Consider the following 27,982-nt stretch of genomic DNA (forward strand, 5'->3'; position numbering starts at 1 on the left):
ATACGAGGTACATCAGTGAAATTTGAGAATATGCTTTTTCGGAATATGCTCAATGCACAGTTTGACTTACTGACACACAAATTCTCCAAAACATGATTATTCTTATCTCTATCACTCTCTTCCTTGCTTCTGTGCCCTACCTCACCGGCCAATATTAAAATTAATAAACTAAACATTAAATCAGAGATATTCAGAACCAATAACGTTAGGACTGAAGGATTGTTCACACCTGCAAGCATAAAATAACAGAAAACACAGAAGAAATAAAGCCAAAACCAAAACACTAGAGGTTTATCATCTAACAAAATTGGGATAATGGAGAGACGGTATCTGCAGAGTATTGTACACAGCTCATGTCTCTGATAGTTGACCAAAGGTCTGTTCTGCATGCTGGAACACACCATGCAGCTGACTATTAAATAAGAAACACATAACTGCTCAGCCAAGTTGCACAGTAACAGAGAGGGAGACAAAAAATTGGCAGCATTCCACATGGGATCAGCAAGAGTGAATGTGATCCAATTCACTGGGGCTTAGAACTTCCCTTCAAAGGCAGAAGGAGGCTGGAAGCACCAGTTGAACAAATAAATGGGCAAGAAGCAAACCTGAGATAAACAAGGCATCACTGGCCAAGCCAGCACTTGAGCTATTTACTGGAGGATGTCACTAATGGCCAAAACAAAACACCACTAGGAACTCAAAGGAAGCCTGAGCTGTGTATTCCCAAAATGAATCCACTCATCTGGATTCACGTGTGGTCTGCAGCTGCAGCAAGAAAAAACAAAGGAAAAGAAAGCACCCACACTCGTCAGGATGTTTAAGAATATTTTCAAGTGTGTGTCTATCTGCAACATACAGAAATAGGTCATGCCATTCACCCAGTGGCATGCAGAAATTTGGTTGCAGATCTATGAATTAAAACAGGCATGAGACAAATGTAAAATTACTACCTTTACCCAAAGGACAAATTTACCAATAACTGTGCACTGAAGCTGAATCTGTTCCATTTTCTCTGTAGATGAACCCACACTGGCAGGTATAGTATAAGTTTGTCAGTGCCTGGCCCAGAAGTATTACACAGCTGTTTTTCAGAACAATGGTGTGAGTTTAAGCATCACTTGAGCAGAATTTTCAATACATCCCAGTGTTTGTCGTTCTTCCAATAATTCCTTTCCATTATCCTACTTTCTTTGTTCTCTCATTTATGCTCAGCTGGTCCTCCATTCTCCATTCCTTTTTTGGCATCATTATTATTATTACTTTTCTTGGTATTTGTCTTCCTCTACCGGCTCTCATCTGTGCCATTTGCTTTTCCCTTTGTTTTATTCTTGTCTTCTGTGCTGGCAATAAGAGATGACTGCATGGCAGGGAAAACTTTCATCTCAATGTTCAGTCAGTAAACAAAAGTGTTGAACTGATTCTCTGGAGTCTGGGGTTTTTTCTCTCCATCAAACACAACAGAGTAAAACACAACAGCTCTCCTCAGGTAAAGTTCAGAGCTCTGTCCTCTGCCAAGACACTTCTTGTAGATTCTACTAGATGGATCATCTGCACGCTTTGCAATCATAACTCACAGTTTAGCAGTACAGATTATTGTTGTGCTGTTCACGCACCGTAGCATTTCATTTCTTACCATTTGAAATTCTGCAAAATGTATTTAATGATGTTTCCTTCCTTTACAAAATGCATGAATATGTATTCAGAAAAACCGCTGGCGTTTCATTTTTTAACATGCTCCAGAAACATTATGTATTGCATATAATCAGGCCGAAAATATTCTGGATTTATTTAAGTTCTTCAGAAGGAATTCCAGTCACTTGATACAGGTAAAATTGTGCATTTTAAATGACTGCTGTTTGTCGTGTTTGTTCTTTCAGTTGTATCCAAAATTGCTACCTACAGAAATCCACTATTTCCTTCCATTTCTTGCTAATAGATTTAGGAGACAAAAGAGAGATTGCTTAAACGTCAACTTTTTTCTTTTTCTCCTGACAGATTGCCTATTAAGTAGAAAAAACTTCAAGTAATGTGTGAAATAATGCTGCAAGTCAATGACAGGGTTCTGGCCCTCTGGATCTGACATCTTACAGCTTCTGCTGAGGGTCACAATTGCAGACACTTTCCCTTCTTGATTAAGTTTTTCTGCTTATTATGTTTTATCATATTATGCTTGTGGTATAAAGGAAAGTTTCCTTTTTTTTTTTTTGTCTGTCTGCTTTTGAAAGAAATGTACCATTACCTGACCAGAAAAAAACATTTTGTATTAGGTGAAAAATTAGGGCTGATTGGCATTTAATTTTGTGTTGCAAGTTTTCTCTCTTGGAAAATAGAACAATTCCTTTCCAGATAGCTGATTCCTTAGGGAACCATCCAAGGAGCTTACACTAGTCCCACCTGCAAGGCAGCCGCCTGGCTCACCCACTGGCTGGTGTCCCACTGATGTTTCTAGGCAGACAGCCAAAGAGAAAGGTCACCTGAGAGCAGCCTGCCAGGTGGAGGTGAGAAAAGCCACTTGTACACCAAGGGAGCCGGGTGTCATGTTGGGCAAAGAACAGAGCAGCCTTCCGGCAGTCTGGGGAATCAACTGGTTTAATATTTGAAGTTTTCAAATAACTTGAATCTGAAACGACTTACAGACAGGAGTTCTGCAAGGAATTTCCACGAATTCTGATGGTTGCTAAAAATACATCTTAATATACATTATTACAGAGTAAGACTTACTTCTTGGTGATATTCAAAGAGGAAAAGGGGATAATCTAGGTAACTACGGAGCTGTTAATCTGATTTCACTCTCCAGCAGGGAAATCCTAAAGTTGATATGGGATTCAATTAATGAAAATTAAATGTAGAACTATAATTAACACCAGTCTATACAGATTTATAAGAACAGCTCATGAAACACATTTAATTTTCCTATTTGACTTCATCATGTTTGTGCAGCTAATAATGTACTCATATGTATTAAGGTTTTTGACTTTAGATGGAAAATTAACTCTTCAAAATATCCCTGAAGGTTTAAAAGCAGGATGGCTGATGGACAAGAGAGATGTCAGTGAAAAACCATCATCATCAAATGCAGGTGTCTCTGGAAGGACTCTGCTGGATTTGTGTTATGTGAACCATATCTATAAAGGAATGTATCTCTAAACTTGAAAAAGAGTGGTGTGAAGAGGGTTGATAGGGTGGGAGACCTGCTTACAGGTTTCCATGAACCCACAGAAGTCTATAAGGAGAAAGGGAAATCTATTTTCTTGTATGTATGAAGACAGAGAGCAGATGCTACTGCAATGTTGTTGTAAAATGAAAAAAACAATGAGTTGTAAAATAAAATAGGTTTGTACTCTGCCTGTTCAAACATGCAACAGAAATTTACACTGTTTACAGAAAAAGGATACAGAAAACCTGTGAAACCTAGGCAGAGATGCCTTAGCCATATTGGAAGAGACTGATCTAGGCATCATTGACTAAAGAGCTTTCTGATTCTGCAGGAAGATTAAATCAGGTATAGTCATATTATTGATTGTGCACAACTTTTTCATATCAAAGCTGATTACCAGAAGCAGTGATAGTTTCTCCAGCTTCAAGTATTAGCTAGCAAATCCTAGATGCCTTCTTCCAGGCTTTGTGCAGGCAAACAACAGTGCCCTGCATTTAGACTTCATGCGCAGGCTACTGTGTAGTGTGGGGATAAATTGGTTAAATATAGATTTGGGTACACAGGAGTTAAAAATGAAGAAGGCAGTGTTCTTCTTAATCTTTCAAGTTTGTGAAGATATACAAAGCACCTTAATCAGCTGGACAGTTTTCATGAAGCTCTCTGCAAAAATGGCTCTTCTCACTTCAGCAGTTTGAGGCAAATTTGCATGGCACAGGGCAAGAAAGAGAATGAAGATACCTACAAGTTGTATATCTTAGGAGAAATGCAAAACCTCAGGGAAAGCCCTAGGGTGATATAACCTTTGTATTTCCCCTACAAGCAGAGGTGTTTGGATGTCTGGCTTTTTAAATGTGGTGCAGAAACACTACACGGAAACCACCAAGCAAGAGACCGAGGTTTGAATTATCAACTCTAACCATCATTTTATAAAAAATCCTTGTTAAAATAACCCCCAGTAAAGACATAGACCATAACTTGCTAGAAAGAAACTCCAGTTAACTTAGTTGCAGCTGTAGGACAAATCTTTCTCTTCACTAAATAGCCTTTCATCTGATTCTGATTCCTTCTGCCATATTAATGCTCTGTGTTTAAGAATTCCCCTCCATTCTCAGATTAATACCACCCAGACTTTCACTAATAAAACAATCTTTTTCCTTTGCCCTTTCTAAGTTGAAGCTTATGCAAATTATATCCAAAGACATCGTCCTTGGATTGATTCCCTGATGATGGAAGGGTAATTTGCTTTCTCTGTGTCAGGTAATGCCACCCTCACACAGATGCTTGAGCGCTGGTTCAATTTTCTTGATTGTCAGTAATGATGACATCTGTTAGCCTGATTTTATCCCAGCACTATGCAAGGATTTTGTTATTTTACGAAGCTTATGCACCTGATCTTTGCTGATGCACTTGCTGCTGGAAAATTAAGCATCACTAGAATGGTGTTGAATACACCAGCCAGTTTTAAAAAGAAGTCTTTCTTTTCATGGCAAGTGTGGGGTGGTGTGAGCTAATCAACAGATTGTCCAAAAGCCACACAGACAGAAGTGTGGCATGACAGTGTCTTAGAACTGACAGGGAAGCATGTGCCATTAATTCATCAAATGTCAGTCTACAAAGGATCACTTGATTGCTTATCACCCTACAGCCCTAACAAGAGTGTTCCGAAAATTATGTTTGTCATGGGATTTTTTCATACATGAAAAAAATTCCTCCTTGAATGCTCTTAGAGATGCCTGGACTTCCTCCAAATTGAGGGAGTGCCAATATCCAAATGCTCAAAGCCACTATATGGTCAGTATTGGAATCTCTCCCACGGGAATATTACAAGAACCACCATGTTCAGAAGAGGAACACTGCAATCATCCCTTTCCTTGGGATGTACAATGGTTGCCTTTACACATAACAAACTGTCAGGATTCTGGCAGAACTCTGAAGTAACCAAGGTAAAGTCTTCACTTATTCTTTCTTCAACCCTTCCTTTGTGCTGGGGCAATCTAATAGCAGTAATTGCTTAAGTTGTCTCCCACAGCATGGACCTGTGTTCCCCAGATGTGGGCAAACCCAATGGAAAAACCCCTTTTGTTCCTCCTCCACAGTCTCTTCCACAGAAACTGAAGAATTACTGGTTTGAAGTTATTATTATTTAAATGAATATAGCTTCCAGAGTCCCCAGTCACAGTTAAGGGCCTGTTGGATCTGAGACTTTGTGAACACACAGCAAGAGTATCCCTTTGTACAAAGACTTCACAGTGCCAATGAATACAGGAGAAACAGAGCAGAAGAGAAATGAATGACTTGTCTAGGCAATTCAGCAGGTCAGAATAACTTACAGATCTCTCTTGTCCTCCAAACCCTGCATATTTATTCAGCACATCTCTTCTAAAGTGCTGAAAGTTCAGTTTTGTGACTTGCTGTAAAAACAACTGGATAAAATTAAAGTGGGAAAAGCCTTCTGAACACCAGTGATCTTTCTCCCCTTTAATAAAGAAACAACCCATGTGGGCAGGATGGTCCCCAAAATATGTTATTGACACCTTTCAGAGATAATCTGGGAATTTAAATATTTTCAATAGCTTCAAATAATATTGTTGGCAGTTGTTTAACCTTCAAATAATATTGTTGGCAGTTGTTTAACCTATGTGGCTCTGACAGTAAAGCAGTTTCTAGAACTGTCAGAGCTTTCAGAAATTAAGACATGAGTTTTTATCATTGTGTTTTGTACACAGAACCCAGCTGCTTGCCATTGTCTTTCTGTTCTCCATCTCCCATTCTTTCCTGGTAAGAAAAAAAAAACAGCAAAAAGGGATTGATTGTCATGTCTGGATTGAGGCAGTCTTGTCATCAAACCCAGAAACAGTATTTTCATCATTAACTGATCTTGTGGCAATATTTACAGTGAAAGAATGAGCTTTTTAAATTAAACTTGTTTACAGGCAATAAAGCAATTAATAAGGGAGAGACAGGGAATTGACAGCTGAGGTAAAGAAGCACTACCAGATCAGGTTACTCAGAGCCCTGTCCAACCTGTTCTTGACTGTTTCCAGGGACAGGGCATCTATCTTCCTTCTGAGCAGCCTGTGCCAGGGTTTCACCACAGTCATTGTAAAATAGCTCTTCCTTATATCTAATCTAAATCTACTCTCTTCTAGTTTGAAACCACGACCCCTTGTCCTGTCGCTACAGGCCCCTGATGAAAAGTTTGTGTCCACCCTTTTTATAAGACCCCTTAAATTACTGAAACGCCACAGTGAAGGTCTCCCCAAAGTCTTCTGTTCTCCAGGCTGAACAAACCCAGTTCTCCCAGGTCAATGACATTTTTCTCTGTACTGTCTGATGTTCTGCTAGTGCTACAGAATATGCAGTATTTCACATATTCACTTTAGCACCTTAAGAAGAAAGAATCCTCAGAAAACTACAGAAATTCACTAAGGCATTCTTCATTGCATGCTGCATACATGGAGGAGAATGTATTAACAGCAAATTGCAAAAAACCACTTGGATATGGACAGCTATGTAATTAGACCTCTCAAAATGCATTGAAAAAATAGGTACAGAAAGTGAATAATTTTGAAAAATGAAAAGAAGAAAAAAATGAAAAAGAGATTGTCACTGGTCTAGCTGTTGTGAGAGTTTAAAATCACCATATTTAGGGAAATTTGTTTTCCAACACATTCCTGCCATTCATGAATATGAGATCTCACATACTACATTTAGTATGAGTGTGATCTTGCACAGAGAACATGAGGAAATGTAGGAGGACTTCTCACTATTTGTGAGACCTGTAGGAGGATATCTCCACCGTCCTAAAGGTGGAGAATTTTGGAGGTATTAAATAGTGATTGGTCATGAATAATGAGGAATCATATCACCGAATCAGAGAATGGTTCTGGTTCTCAGGGACCTTAAGGATCACCTAGTTCCATCTCCCTTCCCTGGGCAGGGACACTTTCCCCTAGACCAGGTTGCACAGAGCCCCATCCAGCCTGACCTTGAACACCTGCAGGGGAGGGGACACCACAACGTCTCTGGGCAACCTGTTCCAATTGTTTCCTTATAGAAAATAATTTCTTCCTAATATCTCATCTAAATCTATCCTTCTTCAGCTTAAGTGGCTGCAAGTTGCACCAGGGAAGGTTTAGATTAGATATTAGGAAAAATTTCCTCACTGAAAGGACAGGCAGGCAGTGGGCTTGTCTACCCAGGGAAGTGGTGGAATTAAATCCCTGAAAGTGTTCAAAACCTGTGGATATGACAGCTGGGGACATGATTTAGTGATAAGCATGGCAGTGCTTGGTTGACAGTTGAACTCCATGAAGTTAGAGGTCTTTTCTAGCCTTAATTATTCTATTATTCTATTCTATGATGCAACAAGAGAGCCTATAGCTTTGCTTTCATTCCCAGAAGAGAAATGAGACACCTGGCTCTTGGGGAGCGAGGCAGTAGATCATATCAAAGCCTTAATGTGCTGTGCAAGGACCTTCTTCACAGAAATCCAGAGGCCACAAAGAAGAAAGGAAACGGTGGAAGCTAAAAATTAAAGAGTCCGTGATTATCCTAAAATGTGATGTGCTTTTTCTTTCATAGAGAGAGAATTTCCAGACACAGAAGGGCAGCAGATCTTGTGCTACTGGGCACATATATATAATGATGACAGGAAGTGCTCACACACCCAAAGCTTCAATTAAAGAAGTAGTCAGACAAACTTTACTTCACTTTTCTTCAAGTTTTATTATCTTTCCTTTCGCCCTCAAGGACAGCAATTTGTGAACTCAGCTTTAAAGTGAGTAAAGGAGTTCAGAAGCTTTTGCTTTACAGGGTGGCCCCAAGGCTTAATGTACTAATGTCTGTCTCAGAGTAAGTTCCTTTCTCATCCACACAGAAATGGATAAATTCACCTTTCCTTCAAAGTGAAATGGGCACCACCTCTCATTAACATGGCATTTAATCGCACACAGCAGGTGTCATCCTGCTTACAAGGAAATGTCATATTTTGGAAATGTGCTCATTAATATTAAATACCTATATTCATGAAAATAAATGATGAGTTATTTATCTTCCTTTAAAAGTATGGAACAGAGAGAAACAAGGAATAGGTGGCAACATATATGATAAAGATAGAGAGATAAAGAGAGAGATAGAGAGATAGAGAGATAGATACGACCGAGCATCAGATCTCACCCATCATCTGGGTCTTAAATAATCCAACAAACCTCTCCCTCATTTCTTCTGCTTCCCTCTTCCAGACTGATTTCTTCACAGTAAGGCAAGGAGAAAACATCATGTCATCTCCATTTTCACTTCCAAACTCAAGACATCATGTGGCATTATGAGCTCAAACTTGAGGAATATTGGCCTGGGGTTCATCTGAACCTAAATTTTCTATAACTATTACAAAAGGAAATACAGATATTTGCAGATTCACTGGAATTTTTTTGTTGTTGTTGTTGAACCATAGATCCTGCTAATGAAAGAATAAACAACCAGCAACTGTATTTATGAGCCCATTAAAGGAACCATCTAAGGAAACTGCAGTTAAAGTGTGTTTATCATTGTTCCTGTATACTGCTTCCAGAAACTTAACTTAAATGAGCTATAAAAAAGGAAAACAAGCTATTTCCAAACAATTCTCACAATTTAAATAATAATTAACAAATAAATCTAGCAACTATAAAAAAGAATAGCAAATAAGAGATGGACCCCCAGTCAGGAGAGGCTGGCTGCCTAACTCTGTACCAAGGAACCCAAGTCCAAACTTAGCACAGACAAGAACTGACATGTTGGTTTCCATGGAATTGTGCCAAAGTCATGCCAAATCTTAGTGCTGCTAGAGATAGTTAACAGCCTGCTCCGATGGAGATCAGTGGCAGAATAATCCACCATGCTCTACTCAAGACTGAAAAGACGAGGGAAGACAGAGTCTTCATTAAGAGAGGGTGCAGATGAGAGTGGGTGTATCACTCCCTCAAAGCTTTCAAAAAGCACATGGATATGGCATTTGGGGTCATGGTTTAGTGGTGACTGTGGTGGTGCTGAGCTAGTGCTTGGACTTGATGACCTTGGAGGTCTTTTCAAACCTGAAAAATTAAATGTCCTTGGCTGGGACAGTTTTTGTACAGTAGATATTTCCTTTTGCAACAGTTGGCCTTATCAATATCAAAGTTATTTGTTGACTTGAACCGATAGGTAAAAGAGGTAGAAGTAGCAAAAAGGGCATATAACAAAAGGCACCAAACTTGCTTCTCAGATCTCAGAAGTGTCTTAACCCATGTGTAGAGGAGAGTGCAACATATCAAAAACCCCACAGGTTCTGTTTCAGATATTCTTCTCCCTTCAGCTATTCCTATTACCTGCCTTAGAAATTCCCTGAGAAGTATTCTGTTTCAAGATTGTCACAGTCCTCATCAGCTGTCAAATTACTTCATCTGCTTGTGAGTTTGGACCCTAACATATTTTGACCCATGTGCAAATTTTACTGCATGCTCGCTCACTCCTTTCAGTACCTAAATATTTGCAAAACTGGGACTTCAACTGCTGGCCCAATTCCACTTCTGCCAACCAACCTGGGGAACTGAAAAATATTCTGAATATGCTCCGAGAAGAACCAAAATTATCTTCCCTCCCCTGAAGCAGCAGTAACAAAAGCACTGCTGAAGCATTAACAAATACATCTACGACTTATGTTAAGGAAAATGTAACAGGCTTGGAAGGAACATAAAATAAATGATCATGTTAACGTTAGAACAGATTAAATAAGTCACAGTACATTAAATTACTTTTTCTCCCTTTGTATACTCCTCAGGTGCTGCTGGGCTGAAAACCATATGACACAATTCAGTTTTTTAGGGAAAAATCCATAGCATTGAAAGTTGGAATTTGCACAGTCCTATGGGAACTGAGACTGTAGCATTCCAAACACTGATTTTGTGCATGAATAATGGAGATGTTCAGCAAGTGAGGTTTCTTTCTCTTTACACCAACAAGTCTTTATATTTAAAACATATCTATCTTGAGAACAAGTACATAGCTTGTTATTTACGCTCAATATTGTGTCCCCAGGGAACACTATAAAGAAAAGTTCAATTAAAAATGAGCTTTCAAGGGAAGGTATTTGTGTCGTGTGATCAGATACATGGGCAGGGAAAAAAAGGTTTACCACCATCCAGATAACAGTGCTCCTTTTGAGCTGTTTCACCCCACTGCTGATATGCACATCGTCTCAAGTTTGTCAGTTTGATTGTCTGATGGTTCTCCAATATTCAGAAACAGATTATAGTCTGTACCTGTTATTTTAGCTCTTCATTCCCAGTTGAAAAAAGTAATAGTTAAGTGTCTAACTCCTTTAGGAGTTATGTACTCACATGCCTTTGGAGACCTCAATTTTAATCTTTTTGAGTTCAAAAAAAAAAAAAAAGTGGGGCAATCCATGTATTTAGTCCAATTACTAAGATACTGAGTGCATCCACTCTGAAAGCACTGAGATGCTTTAAGATAGTAGTAATTTTTTTGTGTAAACATGTAGTACATCATTTCCGAGGAAGAGAAAAAAATGTTCCCAGTGACATGATAAACTCTAAGCAATCTTCAATTGAGGGTCATAATAAATTATATAAGCCTCAGATTGCTTGGCTCATACTCTTTGGATGTCCCAGCATTTTTTCCAGAATGCATTGCATGGTAAATGTTATATTCAAATGTTATAATATGATGATTCTAATTTTAATTCTTTTTTTTCTAATTTTTTTGGGTTTTTGGTTTTTTGGGGGGTTTTTTTACCTTATAAGATGGGAGAGGCCAAGACTGTTGTTCTGCTTTATTTCTAGAGGGCTTTGCATAAGTGTGCAAGATTCAAGAGATTGTTTTATTTATTTTGTTTAAACAAAGAAACTATATATCAGGGTTTGAATAAAAATGTGTGGTTTTTCCCCTGAAATTCTTAGAAAGTTGGATTTTTTTTTTTTAGCATCTTCAGTTATTTTCAACTCTAGTTTTTCCATTACCATGCTTTCCTAGCAGACTATGGTTTCACTAGAAAAGAATCAACAATAAAGCCCAGACTACCTGTCCAAAACAGAGATTACATTTATACTGATAAATTATATTTATGCTAAATTTAGAATAAAAACCAGCACCAGAAAGCATCCTCAGGGACTGGAATTCAATCAGCTCTACAGGTAAGCTGCTATAGCAATCCCTGGCCATACTTTTGGCCTCAGCCTGGTTAGTGCCCACCTGAGCAATTTCTGGGAAGTGTTCAGAAGTTAGCACGCACCAGGGATCACTCTCAATAGGCAGTTTGGATGCAGGCATCATGTAATTGAGGCTGAAAGGTTTTAACATTATGTTCATGCCAGTAGTCCTTATCACCAGAAAACAATCCTTAGCATATTTATTGTACCAGTAAATAGGTAGCCAGAGAGTCCAGGTATTTGAAGTAAACAAAAATTTTCTTGTTGCAATACATTTTAGATATAAGAAATATTCAGATCCTATGACCATAAGACAGTTGTTTACATAGCCAGTGCCCTGGGGCTGCATTTTAACTAATTAAGGGTATCCTTATCTGCTTCCTTTTCATTGTCAAAGAATCTCTGTTTAAGGAGAAAATAGCCTGTGTGGATACACAGTTAAGCAGGAGATATGTTAAACTGTGACATGATGTGTAGGTGTGAGTTACTTAGAGGGTGCTATTCCTGAGATCGAATGTTGCAAGACTGCTCCAGTTTTGCCTGGATTATGTTGGCTTCATAGGACTTCTCTGTCTACTCAGTTCCAATGAACATATTTCAGTGTAATAGCTCTTAGGGTGCTTGGATTTTTTTCTTTAAAGTCCCAAACTTTAGGAGCCCTTGATCACATGAAAGTCTTCCATTTCAGTGTAGGTAATGGATTTTTCTAGGTCTTATGATTTTGAGGAGTGGGGATGGGGGGGAAGGGAATAATGAAAATGCAAACATTGAAGTCTTCAAAGCTGTTAAGAAATAGTAGGGAATCTGTATGTTACCTACTCATGTTTCTTACTCAGACTCAAGGTTAGTGGTGGGAAATGAAATGTGTTATTTTTGCATGTTTAGGCACTATAGCTGTGCATCCTAGTCCCAAGTATATGATGTAGCTGAGTTATATGCTGGTAATTATTTATGTGTTTGTATAGGTTTATATGCTGCCATTGTAGCACATTTCAGTAGAGCTGCTAACCTCCCTGGAAAATGGCTACCTCTGATCTCTGACACTTTTTCCTAATTAAAAAATGCTTTTGATTTTTTTATAACAATGTCAGAAGAAACTCAAAAACATTTTTGAGAAAAACTTATTTTTACAGCAAATCTCCAAAGGAGGCTTTCTTTTGCTTTCATTCCACACCAGCCATTTTTTAATTCCCTAGGTCAGCGCGTGAACAAAATTGTTGATAAACAGCTGGCAAAACAAATAGACAAAACTGCTACTGTGTAAAGGTTTTATCTGCTTTAGTATCATTTGTTAAACAAATGTCTTTGCACATTTCAGATAGGTTTTGATAAAATGCTTCTTTCCTTTGCTGCTACACAACCATTAACTGACTGACCACGTAGTAAGCATAAAAGCTCAGTAATTATATGCTTGATTAGTGAATATTCTTTTCTGAGCTGCACTACAAAGTAATTTAATTTATATCATGGTTTATTACCCCATTTTTAGCTACTAATTCACCGTGTCTGTGCATAGGTACTCATATATGTGACCTGGGATCACCATCTAAAAAAATAGCAGCAGCCTACTCCCCAGGATACATCAGTTGCCCACAACATGGGACATTTTTAAGTATATAGTTTATTTTCTTGTATTTGATTACCAGCAGATGGGACTGCACTCTTCTGGCTGTTCTGCCCTTTCTGCCAGCACTTACACCCTGAACTCTCTCTCATGCCCTCATGACTACACTGATGCAGTCTGTGAAGACACCAGTGGCATAGCTGCTATTCAAATAAATAGACTTGTCCTAGCATTGAAAACTTTCTCATCTTTGACCAGGAGTCATCAACTATCTCTGCATTAATTGTCTCCTTTATTTGTCTTTAAGCCTAAGTCTCAATCTGTTCCCGAGTCCCCATCCTCATACCATCCCACTTGCACAAGGCAGGCTGGAAGGAAGATATTGAGTGTACTAAGAGTAAATGTCTGCCTCTGATCAGAGCAAAATTATTGTTTGTACCCTTCACATTTGATTATGTCCATCTGCCAATTTTACAATATTCTTCTTGAAACCCTCTTTTCTTTAATGTACAGTGATGTTCTTTCATCAGTACAGCCTGCTTTTTCTTTCCTGTATTATTTGCATCTTGCAAATTCAGTATCTCACCAGCTACCATATGAATCAAGGAGATTAATATTTTCTTTTAATAAAATATTATCTAATTCACGTTTTTTATTTTTAAATTTCTGTAATACATGCAAGAAAGTATATATTTGGTCTTGGTCTGGTTAGTTAATTTTAAGTGCTCTCCTTAAATGGGTCTTTATTTCCTGAAAATGGTCATCTTTGTTCCTTCTTTGCTTCATCTGCATTTTATGAACTTCTGTCCCAATATTTATTTGAACAGAGATTTTCTTATGATATCATCTTTCTAATGTTTTTCAAGTCATCTGTCTTACTCATCTCATGTTGCTCATCATCTCCTCACCACCACCTTTTCCAGATTTATGTTTTACCGTCATTTTTCTTATCTTCAGCAACCGAAAGCCTTCTAGAGTGATTATTCTCTGTCCCTGAAGGAATCACCCATGTCGCTGCTTTTCTCATCTCCTCCAGCTGGTTCCCTACAGGCTTAAAACAGAATATTTTGGCTTTGGGCACAGCAGAATGCTCTCACTGCATGCTCACATATTTTAAGGGAAGCATTGAAGATGTCCTGTGGTTTTTAAAGTTGTTTTCAATGTCATATGCATGGTGAGAAATAGTTTCATTTGGAAAACTTGAGCATTTTACACCTTATATCATGCAGCACATCAGGGCACACAAAAAGTATTCCATGAATTAAATTTGATCCTCTTTGACACAGCATTTTTATACTGCAGAACTTCATTATTGCACAGTAGTACATGTGGCATATGTGGAAGACAATCCAGTTACATTAGAATACAATTATTTTGATTTTGATGCAGCCAAAGTTTGCCTGTGTTTGGCAAAATGGTGTTTGTCCTTAGTTGACACAAAGATCAATTTCTCAGTAACTTTTGCAGAGTTATAACAATTTACATCAAGTGAAATACTGCCAATGCCTTCTGGGGAATAAGAGACCAATGCAGAGTTCTATTTGACCTTTCCAAGGAGGGCACTATTAAAGATTTATTCCTTCCAGAATTCTAATTGGCTTCTTTTGGTGACCTTTCTGGATAATGGTGATGTTTTTCTCAGACTTTACAACACTCTCAGGTAGGGAATTCCTTCGTTGCTCTGACACAGCAACTGAATTCTAATTTGCATCCTAACTCCATCACTTCCTTTCTCAATAATTTCATACTGCAGTCTTGAGCAAGGTGCATTTTTTTTCATACATGCTTAATCTCTTATTCTTAAATCCTGAAAAAAATCACCAAACTTAAAATCAGACCAGATTCAGGGAAGTGCCTAAGAACACAGAAAAATTCTACCAAGATGGAAAAAGCATATGAGTAAGAATGCATTGCTAGTGACCAGCTGCTTAAGTGCTTTTGGCTACACCTGTTTTTACCTTGTTCTACGTGCCCAGGAACCAGACATGGCCTCTGTCTTTATCTGGAGTGTCTGTGGGGTGCAGGTCTCAAATTGAATTCAATTCTTTTCCACATCAGGATTTCTCCAACAGGCAACTATTAGCTTTGCTCTACACTGCAGCTAGGAAACTCTGGGGATTATCTGTAGTATGGATGACATGGCTAGAAACTTTGGAGTTGATCAGCTTTATTGTTCAGATATACCTACTTGTGAATCTTTTCACTATTCATTATGAGGCTGTAAAGATGGAGCCAGACTCCACGTTGTGTCCAAGAAACTGATAAAAGCAACAGACACAAACTGAATTACAGAAAATCCTGTTTCAACACAAGAAAAATAAGTTTTACTCTGCACATTGTCAAACTCTGAAATAGGTTGTCCAAAGAAGTTATGGAGTGTTCATGTGTGGAGGCTACACACAGCTTTGAGAAACCTGATCTGTCTGATCTTACTTCATAGTCTTCAAGGCCACGGACCTCACTAGGCATAGCCCTGAGAAATTTGCTCTAGATGACACTGCTTTGAGGTCTTCAAGACTAGAGATTTCATTGGGTCACTTCCAGCCCTCATGATTCCTTATTTTTCTGGTATAAACAAAGTAAAAAATCTTGCTGCATTTTCTTTTTCCTGGAAAATAAGTTGACTTCTTTCTCCAGCTGAAATGTGAATAATTGTTTGGATATTGAAGACTATGGAATATTTATTTAAAACATTAGATTTATTTTTTTTTCCTACCTGACTGATTTATCATCCACTCAGAAAATATTTTTATTGAAGTTATATGAAGGTGAGTTTTTTCCATACCATTCTACCATGACCAGAATTACTTGTTTAGCCAGAACAAAGCCTCTAAACAAAATTTAAAGTTCTGTTGCTTTGTATATTACCTCTCATTTTTACCATTCATTTCAGTAGTAAAATATGTGGCCTCCTGCCAGCATTATTGTGGCAGTGTCCCATATGAATGTTAAGCAGGCAACAATGATGCACTATAATTACAGTGCTTGAAATGATTGGAAATAAATTGGCACTCCAATTATAGATGCATGAAAGAGGCTCCAGTATATCACAGTCAGTCCATTAATTTCTGAAATAGCTCAGGCGATCTCACTATTTTAGTGACATTCGTTATTCGCCGCTGCGATGAATCACAGTGAACGGTGGTGGGGCCCTGGAAATTAGCAAGTTGAAGGACATTTGGAAACAAAAGAACTCAAAACCATTCCAGGTTACTTTGTGCCCCAAAGAGAAAATAACCTCCAAGTGCAATATCAAAACCTATTTGCTGCATTTTGAGAAAGGAAATGTTAATAGAGTTTTTGGTCCCACCTGATGCCTTCAGTCAATTTACACAGTATTCCAACAATGGAAATAATTTTATGGAAATCTGCACAGTAAGCACATCCACATTTCTACAGTTTACTACAGACATTTTAATGGGAAACTCAGGACTGCAAATGTGAATACTACACATTATTTTTGCTTATCTCAGCAGGCTATTGCTCTTAGGATAACACATTATTAACTTGGTACTGGTAAACCAGTCCAGGTGATTTGGGAACTGGGCCTGTGACAAACACCTGTGGTGAACAACCTCTGTACAGAAACTTATCTCGTGTAATATTTTCTGTGCATGGGTTCATCCCTGTTGCCCCTGTAGTTCACCCTGAGCCTTAAAAATATTTTGTTTTCCCCTGATCATGTGCTGTGAAATGTTGCTGTCAATTCATCATAGCCCAGTTTCTCTGAGGCTGCACCAGAATAAAGGAAAAAGAGGAAGAAATAACATCACTGAAGGAGAGAGGAGAAAGACTGTTTCCATTCAGGTTTCTACCAATGGCCCTGTGGCTCGTCTCTACCAGCTCTGTGTCATAGCCAAGGTGGGGAGATGGAAAGAGATATATGAGCTCCAGACTTCCAAGGTCCTTTGCCCACTGTACAATTTGCCCTCTCCAATTAATCAGTCTGAAAATTGAAATACTTTCATTCTCCTCCACTGTGCACTGGGTAGTGGAAAGGGCTGGTCACAGGATATCAACCCCATTCCAATTCCAGTAGGATGATGCCTCTGGGCACTGGAAATAAAGGCCGGCATCTGAGCAACCCAAACAGTCTTACAGATTTAAACTTTTCAATAGGAATTTTAAACTAGCATAAATATTTATGAAAAATTTAAAATAAACTTCAAACAATTGCTGAAAAACTACAGCTACTCATTACTGCCAAGTCATCAGGGCCTGAAATTCCAATTTAAGTGTTAGTAATTCCCTGCTGCTCTTTCAAGGATTTGTAATTATGTCATTCCAGATTAATAAGTAAGCAATGTTAACAACTATTCTATGTTTCTTAAAATAACTGAAAATATAAAATTCTGATTTGAGAAATTTTTATTTCATGCTCATAAATAGAGTAGGCAAACGTGAAATGCAGATCAAGAACAAAATTAATGTCCTCATGCTCTATGGACACTTTTTAAGAAAACTATTGTAATATATTTTACAAAAAAACCCCAACAGAATACACCTTGGAATTCTGAGTACTCATCTTCTGCTACACTGAAATAGAGCAATCAAGATTACTGGGATAAGATGGAAAGTGTGGTTTGTAAACTTTCTGTGGGAATTTGAAGGGGGAAATAAAAGGGAAAATGGAATTCAACTTAATAAAGAATTTAAAAATAGAAATCTAAGTAATGTCTTCAAGGTTTTACAGAAAAAAAAAACCTTTTCAAGCAAGCTTGCATGTTGTCCTTGATGAAATTCTAAGTGTGACTAGTAAATGGAACTGTATTGAACAGATTATATTGGACGTTTACCTCAAATATAACAGTAGTGTGGGAAACAAGCCACCCAAGTCAGCTACAAAGTGTCTTGTCCAGCAGGTCTCAAATGGCAGCTTTCATCAACCTTTATGGGGTTCTGCAGAAATCAAGATATCTGTATTTTCATCACATTTTAAAAGAAACTATAAAACCACTGGTTACGTCACCAGCAAGTGACACAGCATGTTCAATCACACTGAAAATGGATGTGTAAATGTAACTGCTTCAGAGCTTTTTGGGTAGGGATGCAAGTGCATACAGATATCATAATACATTCATGGAATGTCCTGAGTTGGAAGGGACCCATAAGGATCATAGAGTCCAACTCCTCCAAAGATATACATCAAGAACTAAGAAAGGCAATTTTGACAGGAATGGGAGACTAAACTGAAAAGTCACCTTTCTGAAAGACTGAGGGTTCATCATGAACCAAAAGAGAAGTTAGAACATCAGTGTGTTTGAAAATCTACTTCACAGCTTTGAGCTTAAAAAAATCTCTTCCCTAGCATCAGGAACTCTGAGTATAGCTGTGTAGTTCATCTCTCATAGAAGTCAATGAAAAGTCCATTGTCAAATTTGTTGAGAATCAGAACAAGTCCAGAAAGCACTGTACATTTTTTGAAGTGCTGTACAAAGATTAACTAATTGAGCCTCTATCACTAGAAACTTCTTCGAGAGGGGGAAAAATGAAAACATCATCTTTTTAATAGTTGTTGCTTGCCCCAGCCTTTCACACTAAACCTAAAATCCCATGACTAAAATGAAAAAGCTTTATATTTTTAACATTTCATTCCCTGTTCCATTGACTTGGATCAATGTGTTTTGCGGAGGTCACTGTCAAATTGCCAACTTTTTAGATGTACAATTTAAGCCTAATTAAAGGTTTGATAGAATCCTCTCAGTAAAATTAACTCATTCAAATAGGAGGTAATTTAAGATCATTCACTAAGGACCTTTTCTACTTCCACACAGAACATAAAATTTTTATTTCATCTTACAATATAAATTAAACTTGATAAAAGAGGTGTGGGGTTTGTTCCAAACTTAGGGATTTATATAAAATGGACAAGTTAATACTATTCTTTCCCTTTGGTGGTACTATGAATTATGTTTCCAGCAAACTTGCAGAACTTTAATATAATACATCTTTCTTAAAATACCTTTCAATCTCCTTGCTATCTCTTGATTTTGGTATGGTGTGAGTTTCCTTGTCCAGAACTATTTGAAAAACTTCTTTGGTTCTTATTAAAAGTGGTATCTCAGAGAAAAGAACAATTGTTACACAATAGTTAGATGGGGGTTTTTCTACCTGGAAGGTCTTAAGACTTACACAAGGATGAAATTTAAATCTAAACGCTGCTAAACTATGTTACCTGCAAAATCAGTTTGTAGGTTCCTGTTTATCCAGCATTCATCACCAAACTGCCTGATCCAGACCATTGCTTGTTTTCCAGATTGCTTATTTTGACTTCTAGGTGTTCTATGCTGATTTTGAGAGTCTATTCCTGATATTGTATTAACTGCAAGCTCCTATTCCCACATGCAAATGAGAAATGTTTTCATAGCATGCTACTAGCCAGGATTTGAAACCTGTATTCCCAGACACCGGTTACATTGTCAGGACATGTCAGTCACTGAGGTCAGAAGTTTTTGGGGGTCTCTCTTTAATATTTAGGGAGCATCTTGAGACATGCTGAAGGACATGGTCAGGCTGCATGGGGCTCTGTGCACCCTGGTCTGGTTGAAGATGTCCCTGCCCATGGCAGGGGGGTGGAATAAATGGCCTATAAAGGTCCCTTCCAACCCAAATCATTCTATGATTCTAAACAAGCTTGTTCGGTTTGGAAGTGGAACTGGTGCAGTTTAAAAGGATTAGACTCTTTGGTGTTGACTACTTTGTAGAAAGCAACCTGGTGCCCTTCAGCTGGTGACAGTCAAGGCTGTAGTATTTAAATTGCTGATGGACAGGAGCAGGGAGCAAAAAGCAAAAGAAGTATAATTGATGCATGTCTTGCATATACGTGGCATTTTCTGCAAATCATGTGGCTTGTCCCAAACACGTCCCAGTAGCCAATTCAGTGACAGAATTCTGAGGCAGATGCAGCTTTGGTCTGACCAACTTGTATATTCCTACATTATATTTAGGACTGAAATATTGCAGCTGCCTGGCAGAAGACTCTAAATGTGCCTCAGTGCAGAGTCAGACAGAATAGCAGACATCTCCTTTCAAATTTCTGTTTCTACTTATTGACACATGAAACTGTTACATGTAAGAGCTGGGGTATCAGTGAAATATGCAGAATTATATATTGATATACATGTACTATATAACATATTATATATATAGGCAAAATGCATACTATATAAGTGAACATGCATGCAATTGACCATATCTAGAAGCCTGTTCCTAAGCATCTGATCTTCTGCTTGACTTACCAGCTGTTGACCATTTATTCCAGTACAGGCGTTGGAGGCTTCTTCAGAGTTGACTAAAAGTGCACACAAAATGCCTGTGTAACACTTAAATATACAACAACTTAGCTTGGTTCTCCTCTGTGGAAATCAGTGGATGGGAAATGCATTGCAGACCTCATTTACAGCTCTCTGCTTCGATTTCAGAATGCCTGTCCTGAGCCTTGCCTCACAAAGACAGCTCTGATGTCCTTGTGTGATGCGCAGCTCTAAAGCTTCTGTGCCATTGCTCCCATAAAGAGCCATACTAAGATGCTCTCTCCCACTTCCTGGGAAAGACTTGGTCCACCACTATTATAATTATAAAATAAGCAGGATGCAATATCTGTTAAATGAGATATCCCATATTCTCTGACTCAGGACACACCTTTATTTTTTCATTCAGAAAAACTCTGGAATCCATTACTGAATTCTGCTGTTATATGTTTCCAGCTAGTCTCAAATAAGGCAAATTTTGCTAAGTATGTACATGCACACAATGAGACAAAAAAAAAATTGTTTATTTGTTTACAGCAAATTAAATGAGAAGGAGAAAATAATTGCTAAGAGATATGTTACCCAAATCCTTTTCTACAGATTGTACAGGGTCTTTTTAGTTAAACAGAATTCCTCTGTTTTCCTTTTTTTCTGCCCTGTCAGAAGCAAGAGCCTGATTCAGAGTATGGTCAAGCCAAGAAAGACCTGTCCATGGATTTCCACACTCCAGGTCTATAACTGCAGTGTTTGAATATCTTATCTGAAGGTTACCATCAGTCTCTGAGAGGCTGGACTAGCTTCTGTGGAGATCATCTTCTCTCTAGGTAAATCTCTGCATTTTGCAGACAATACAAGGACAACAAGGACATATTCTGAAGTACTTAATAAAAGCAGAGAATTGTAATTTTGCAAATACTAGCATCTTACAGTCGTTAAATACAGTTCCCATTTCTCAAGTACTCATCTGAATCAAAGCTGAACAGTAAACACTTTGAGGTTACAAGAATAACAGCAGTTTCTAAACCACCAAAGGATGACAATTTTAGACAAAGTGTATTTAATCACTATTTCCAACTATGCAGCTATCATTAGTACTGTATAATAATGAAGATAAGGAAGAATGAGACAATCACACTCTGGTTCATAGGAAATGAGTGGCAGATGAGTTGTAGTCCCCTGATCTAAATGTTACCCTTTGTTACTTTTGACACAGGCATTTCAAACGTTCAGCTGTGACTGCTTATTTGCTCCTTTCAAAAGTTTATGAAGTCCTTGATCTAAGGTCACTAAACAAATCTGAAAGCTGTAAATGAGTTCAAATGCAGTATAACGGGAAGTTAATTTTCACTGCCCTGTCTCTAGATTAATCAATTGAGGACAAAGATGAATTAAACAATATATTAACAGACTGATATAGCAATAGAGAAGCTATATTTATCTATCTCTGAACCATCCACTCCAACAGCTTTATATTGAATTCATTTTTCCCAGCTGGAGTAATACTTGCCTTGAACATGGTTCCTGAATATCAGATAAAGTCACCTACATGATATCCAGTAGCACTGAATGAACCAATACCAACAGAACAGTTTCTTCTGATGCTGGTTTTGCCTCAGCAAGAGAAAAAGAGAAATAAGCAGACTTGCAGTACCTTATTTACTAAAGTGCCAAATGCTGTTGCAAAGCAGAACTAACTTGATACACATTCGAATCCCTAAAACACTCATTCGAGTGAAAAATAGTCTCTTTAGGTCAGGGACTAGAGGAAGGCTGAGGACCTGCTGTGATCAGAGCAGGATTCAGGGAAACCTTCCAGTACTTAAAAGGGGTTTACAAGGTAGATGGAGACAGACTTTTGACAGGGGTATGTAGTGATAGGGCAAGAGGAAACAGCTTTAAACTGAAAGAAGTCAGGGTTAGTTTAAATATTAGAAAGAAATTCTTTGCTATGATGGTGATGAGGCACTGGGACAGGTTGCCCAGATTGTTGTAGCCACTCCATCCCTGGAAGAGTTCAAGGCCAGGCTGGATGTAGGTCTGAGCAGCCTGGTCTAGTAGAAGGTGTCATTGCCCACAGCAGGGGGGTTGGTGCTTGATGGCATTTAAAGGTCCTTTCCAAATCAAAACATCCTGTGATTCTGTGAGCCCTAGAGATGGGAGGGGAAAAAAAGGTTAAAAAAAAAAAAGTTGTTGCCTTTGATTAAAATAATCAAAACATTGAAATTCCCTTGAGAGATCCCACAATCCACTATATTTCCTCAACATAAGAGGGATAGCTGTGTCTCATGAGATGTGTCTCATGAGATGTGTCTCATGACGATCACACAGACAGAAGACCAGGTTCAGTAAGAGACCTTGAACCTAGCACAGGAACAAAAACATGAGATGTTCCTGCTTTATTTTGAAACAAAATTTGCTTCATAGAATATAACATGATTTATTGAAAAATAATTTCTAATGAATAGCATTTTATCCAACTCTAGATGAGAAGGTATAAAATCACCTTGTCCATTCCTGTAGCAGTGTGTCACTCCTAAAATCAAACCCCTCAACTTCCCCAAAGTGCAAGACAGCATAATTTTGAATCAGGTCACATTCCCCGAAGAAACCATGACATTGAGGAAAGCAAATTAGCATGGTTCCTGTGGAGCACCAAGCTGCTATTAGATGGATACCTACCCTTTTCCATAGGGCAGCCCTGCATGTTCCACATTCTACAGCTCCCCCTGAAAGACACAGCTGGGTAGATCAAAGGATGTGCTGAGCCCCTGTGTCTTGTGTGGGAGTCATAGAGAGGAGAGAAGCCCTGAGGTGTCGAAGTAGGATTTTTTCTAGGCATTGAGCTGAGGCTGGACAGTAACTAAAAGGGCAGGGGAGCAGCCAATGATTGCTCAGAAAAGCCAGTGTGGAAGAAAAGACACAGCAGAGAGGCTCAGAGATGATTGCTTTGAGAGCAAGTGAAAGGCCACCATGTACTGACTTCTGGTCATCAGCATTGCTTAAGATTAACCAAAAGAACTGGGCCAGTTCTTGTAATATTACAGTAAGGCAGAAGTATCAGACTCCCAAGATAGAGGTGGTATCATTCTATATGTCAGCCTTAAATGCATATTCCTTCCAATCTATTTTGCCATAGAGGATCTTCAACATCTTGTTTGTTAAGGAGACATTTCTAGTTTCTGTCTCCTCCTGGTCATCCTTTGTTGTAGCTCAATAAGCAGGTAGAGAGCCTAAATGGCAATGAAATTGCATTGACTCTGGGCACAGACAAGCATGAGTAGGAAATCAGTCATGCATGTGGTGTGCCCAGTGCATGTCACCCTCATTCCCAATATGGAGTAATGTCCCAGTATCATTTTTTAACAAAGTGTCCATCTCCACACCTCTCCCTTGCGGCTTTAGATTATGTAGAGCTGTGTTTTCATAGAATCACAGAATGGTTTGTGTTGGAAGTGACCTTAAAGTTCATCCAGTTCCAACTCCCCCTGCCGTGGGCAGGGACGCCTTCCATTAGACCAGGTTGCTCAGGGACCCATCCAACCTGGCCTTGAACACTGCAAGAAATGGGGAATCCGTAACTTCTCTGGGCTGCCTGTGCCAGCGCCTCCCCACTCTCATCATAAATAATTTCTTCCTAATAGCTAATCTAATTTTTTTAAGATTTTTTTTCTTTATACATTCATTATTGCCCATCACTGCAGAATGGAACTGGAAAAAGTGTTCACTGTTATATTAGTTCCACTCACAGAAGTAAGTGGGGGTCACAAAACCCCCCTAGGAAATAAGTTATTCAGAAAAAGAAGTGTGTCATTCCCAGAGTTTTAAGAAGCTTTGATTTGGATGTATCTGTGTACTACTTAAAAACCTCTACAGATTGGTAGAAACATAAAAGCAACTACCTAATGAAATAGAGTCCAGCCTTCAAAGATTTCTACTCTATTTTTCAAGTGCTAAATAATATTACTATAATTAATAAAAAAAAAAAAGCTGATTTCAACACTGCTTCTTCTTATTTTAAAAGGAAACCATTTTCATGATTTAACACACTTTCATCAAGGTTACAGTAAGTGGGAAGTGTTAATGGAGCCAGCATTTCAGTGACATACATTCATATACTAGAACAATGCTGCATAGAGTGTCTAAACACTTCATCCAGCCTTTAGCCCCAGAAATTATTCTATTTCAGTGAAGTGAAATCATTTTACATGCATAGTACTTTCTTTACTGCTTCCTCTACCACTTGTTAGTTTTTAAAAAGGAAAAAATGTTCTTTTTTCTGGTGATCTGTTTTTTATAAAGAATGCAGAAAGAATCTCAATTGATAAACAAAAAGCCCTTGAGAGTTGATGCACTCTTTACTGGCTATGTTGAAACTGGTTAAAAGGTTTACCTTTTTTCTACCCTCTATTCCCTCAGGTACAAGAAAAAAATATTTAAACCCAGTCCACTGGATTCTTTCTTTACAGCTAGACTTTTACATCTTGTGTAAATCCTTCTTTACCATTATGAATCAATTATCCATAAAAAGGAATAAGAGGAGTGATGTTCCTATTCTACAGCATGACATAGTCACAATGGAACTAGAAATTGAAAGGATAAATCTTGCAATGAATGGTGACATGCTTTATACATATATAAGTACTACAGAAAAGGTTATATTAACATTCCTCAGTTTTAATAAGTTCTTGATCTTGATCCATCTGAGAATTCAGAAGCCCAATTGCAATCTAATGCCCTTCCAGAAATAGCACAAAATAAAACTCTGATGTCATTGACTTCCTCATGGGCACAGTAGCATGCCCAGATTTTTCTTTCTGTGGAGTTAACTGAAAGATTATGAATATTACAAGAACTAGGCCAGCTTGTGAGGCTAGGTCCTGGAGCAAGCACATGTCCCATGCAGGCAATGGTACTGCCTTTATGGAAGCCCTTAAATCACTCCCATTCAGTCCACGCTGGTTTTTTACTACAAAGTCAAACTAACAAAAAATTGTCATCCCCTCCTTTAATACTACTTTGTAAGTAAAGAGGGCAGAGTAACAAAGAAACACACATTATTCACTTACGTAGGAGAGAAGAAAGGAGCACACAGCACTTAATTCCCTGCCTCAATGTGAGACATCTAGAGACACCATACTGCAGAGAACGCGCTGAAGCAATTTCCTTCACGGCCTGAAGGGAGCACATTAACTAAAGCACAGCTAGAAAATACATTTCCCAGAGCAGAAACTAGTCAGATCCTCCAAACATCAAGCCTCTGTTGAGACTAAATTGAATTTCAGACTCCTGCTATGAGTGGTGTCGCCTTTTACTCACACACAGCATCTCTCCAGCTACAATCCACAAGGTGCATCCCGTAAAGGTTGAGCAGAAATCAAATAGCCAATTAGCTGTTATGTATTTATTAGAAAAAGAGGTTTGGGGAATTCCTATCTTTGTCTCAGTCATCTTGTGCCACCACTAATAGGAAGTTTTCATGTCAGTTCTGTCTTTTCCCTGCCTGCTATTCCATTGTCAAATCAGCCTGTGTGGAGTTTTAGGCTCACTGCAGCAGAGATCTCTCTGTAGTTTTGCACCTACTACTGAACATAAAAGGGACTCAGCTCACTGTTTGACTCTGAAGCCAAATGGCATCAATCAACATCCATCTACATTTCACTTCACTTTTCCCTAAATCTCTTCTGACTCCCTGCAGTGTCTGTATGACATGATTATTATTTTGCTCTTCTTCTGTCCAAAGTCTCTAAGACAAAATGAGCCTGCGTCACAGCCAGCCTCAGTAGAGAGTAAAAAGGTATGGATGGTAGATATGTCCTGAGACATATCATGAAGGCACACAGGGTTATTTGAGGGCATATGAACTGCTGAGATAGTCCTGAAGGACTCGGAGGAATCATGGACTTGCCCATATTGTTGACTAAGAATGGTCCCTGGCAAGTGGTCATTGTCTCACACTGCAGTAAATGTCCAGTTGACTTGGACAATTGACACAAACTGATCTGCCAACCCTATCTCATCTAGACTATTATTTTATATAACCCTATATTATTTTTATACCAATAAACTAAGCTGTGCCTGAGCTCATTCTCTGGTCAACAGTGAGACTGGCTGACAGTATCTGGTGATAAATGCAATACTAAAAATCCCCTTCCCTTCAAAAAGGGCTAGCCATTGCAAAAACAGCTTCAGGGAATGTTCTTTTGACTGCACTAACTCCTGAACCTCCTGAACTAGTTGGGATGGCTAAAACTGCCCCAGAGGCTTTCTCATGGTTTAACAGAATAGAAAATCAAGTTGTATAATGCAGCCTCAGGACTTCACTCTGTTTTAATTGCAGTCAAAGACTCCTGTCTCCCATTGCACTCTAATTTATAGCTGCTGTGGTGAGGGGACAGGGGGAACAGGAAGTTATTACATGTGGATATTCCTCCTAGCAAAATTGTCAAAAAAGAAAAAAATCCTGCAGGTCTTCCAACATTTGGGGATAAATTTGTCAAATTGTTAAACTCACTATCTATTCCTTCTCCTTTAGCACTGTACCCCTATAAATTTTAATGTATTTCTTTTCTATCAAAGGTATTATTTGGTATAAGTGACAAAGTGACACATTTGGTAGCTTTGTAAATATACAGTTGAAGACTCCTGGCTGTCATAAAATAACTGGGCTGTCAGATTGCAAAGTCAGAGTGAAGCAAGGCGGTTAACTGAAATGAGACTCCCATGAAGAATTTTCTTGTCACTCTCTATGTGGAGGCATCTGCTGCAAATTCAGACTCTCAAGTCAACAGACACTTTGATCACAGGATGATTTATATCAGCCATCAAATGTCTGAGTGGTAACCACACATCTGTCACCAGGACAATGTGGCATAAAAGAGAATTTAATTGCTTTTGGATTATAAATAAAATGAACATTGCAGGAATAAATTATGAGATCACTGTTAATTTGTCGATCATGCTATCAAGGGCAAGAAAAACTGTTGGGCATAAAAAGCAAAGTTATTTTTGCTCCTAGGAGATGCAGTTAGGAACATTTTAATAACAAATGGCAACAATCTCTTTTTGGTAGATACATACAATCTGAAAAAAATTGTCAGTGTTGATGAATCTGGCACGTCTGTCTCATTTAATCAACTCTTGCAGGTGCTAATGGAGGAAACAATCTGGGATAAAGGACTTATGAAAGTCAGCTATTAAAGATATATTTAATATTTAGATGCACTTCTCCTATTTCCTTCCTCCCACCCATTATTTAAAAGTGATGGCTTGGAAAAGAACCACTTCTGAGACAAAACAAGCTGTGTAAGTGCCACCATAGAAAACTAATTTGTGTTCAATGTCCAACCAAATTATGGGTGTCTAGCATATCAGAATGACACAAACTTCCCCATCTAGCCACTGGAGAGGGGCCTGGACCTCAGCTGGACTATTGGATTTGGATTTACATAAATATTTGCATGTGGACAAGGTGTCCGTATACTCATTGCTGTCAATGGTTAATAAGGATTTGACTCAGTTGCCACAAAGTGATGTCCAGTGTCCTTTTAGTTGCCCTAAGTTACCTGAGACATCTACACAAGATTGGCAGAGATGACCCATGACCTCTTCCCTTCTGGATTAGCAGCAGGAGACAAGGAAGGATTCCCCACAGCAGCAGATGCTGACATTAGGGAACTGAATCTAGCCTCTACTCAGGGAGGTCCATCGCTTTTTCCCTTGGTATGGAAGGAGCCTACCTTCATTCTTCAGGTCCTCCAAAGCACCCTGTATGGCCAAATGCACGGTACCTGAGTGTTGCAAGGCTCAAGTAAGGCTTCCACAGCAG

The sequence above is a fragment of the Corvus brachyrhynchos genome, unplaced genomic scaffold (genome assembly GCF_000691975.1).
Source record: "Corvus brachyrhynchos isolate BGI_N302 unplaced genomic scaffold, ASM69197v1 scaffold44, whole genome shotgun sequence".
In the NCBI taxonomy this organism is placed as follows: Eukaryota; Metazoa; Chordata; class Aves; order Passeriformes; family Corvidae; genus Corvus; species Corvus brachyrhynchos.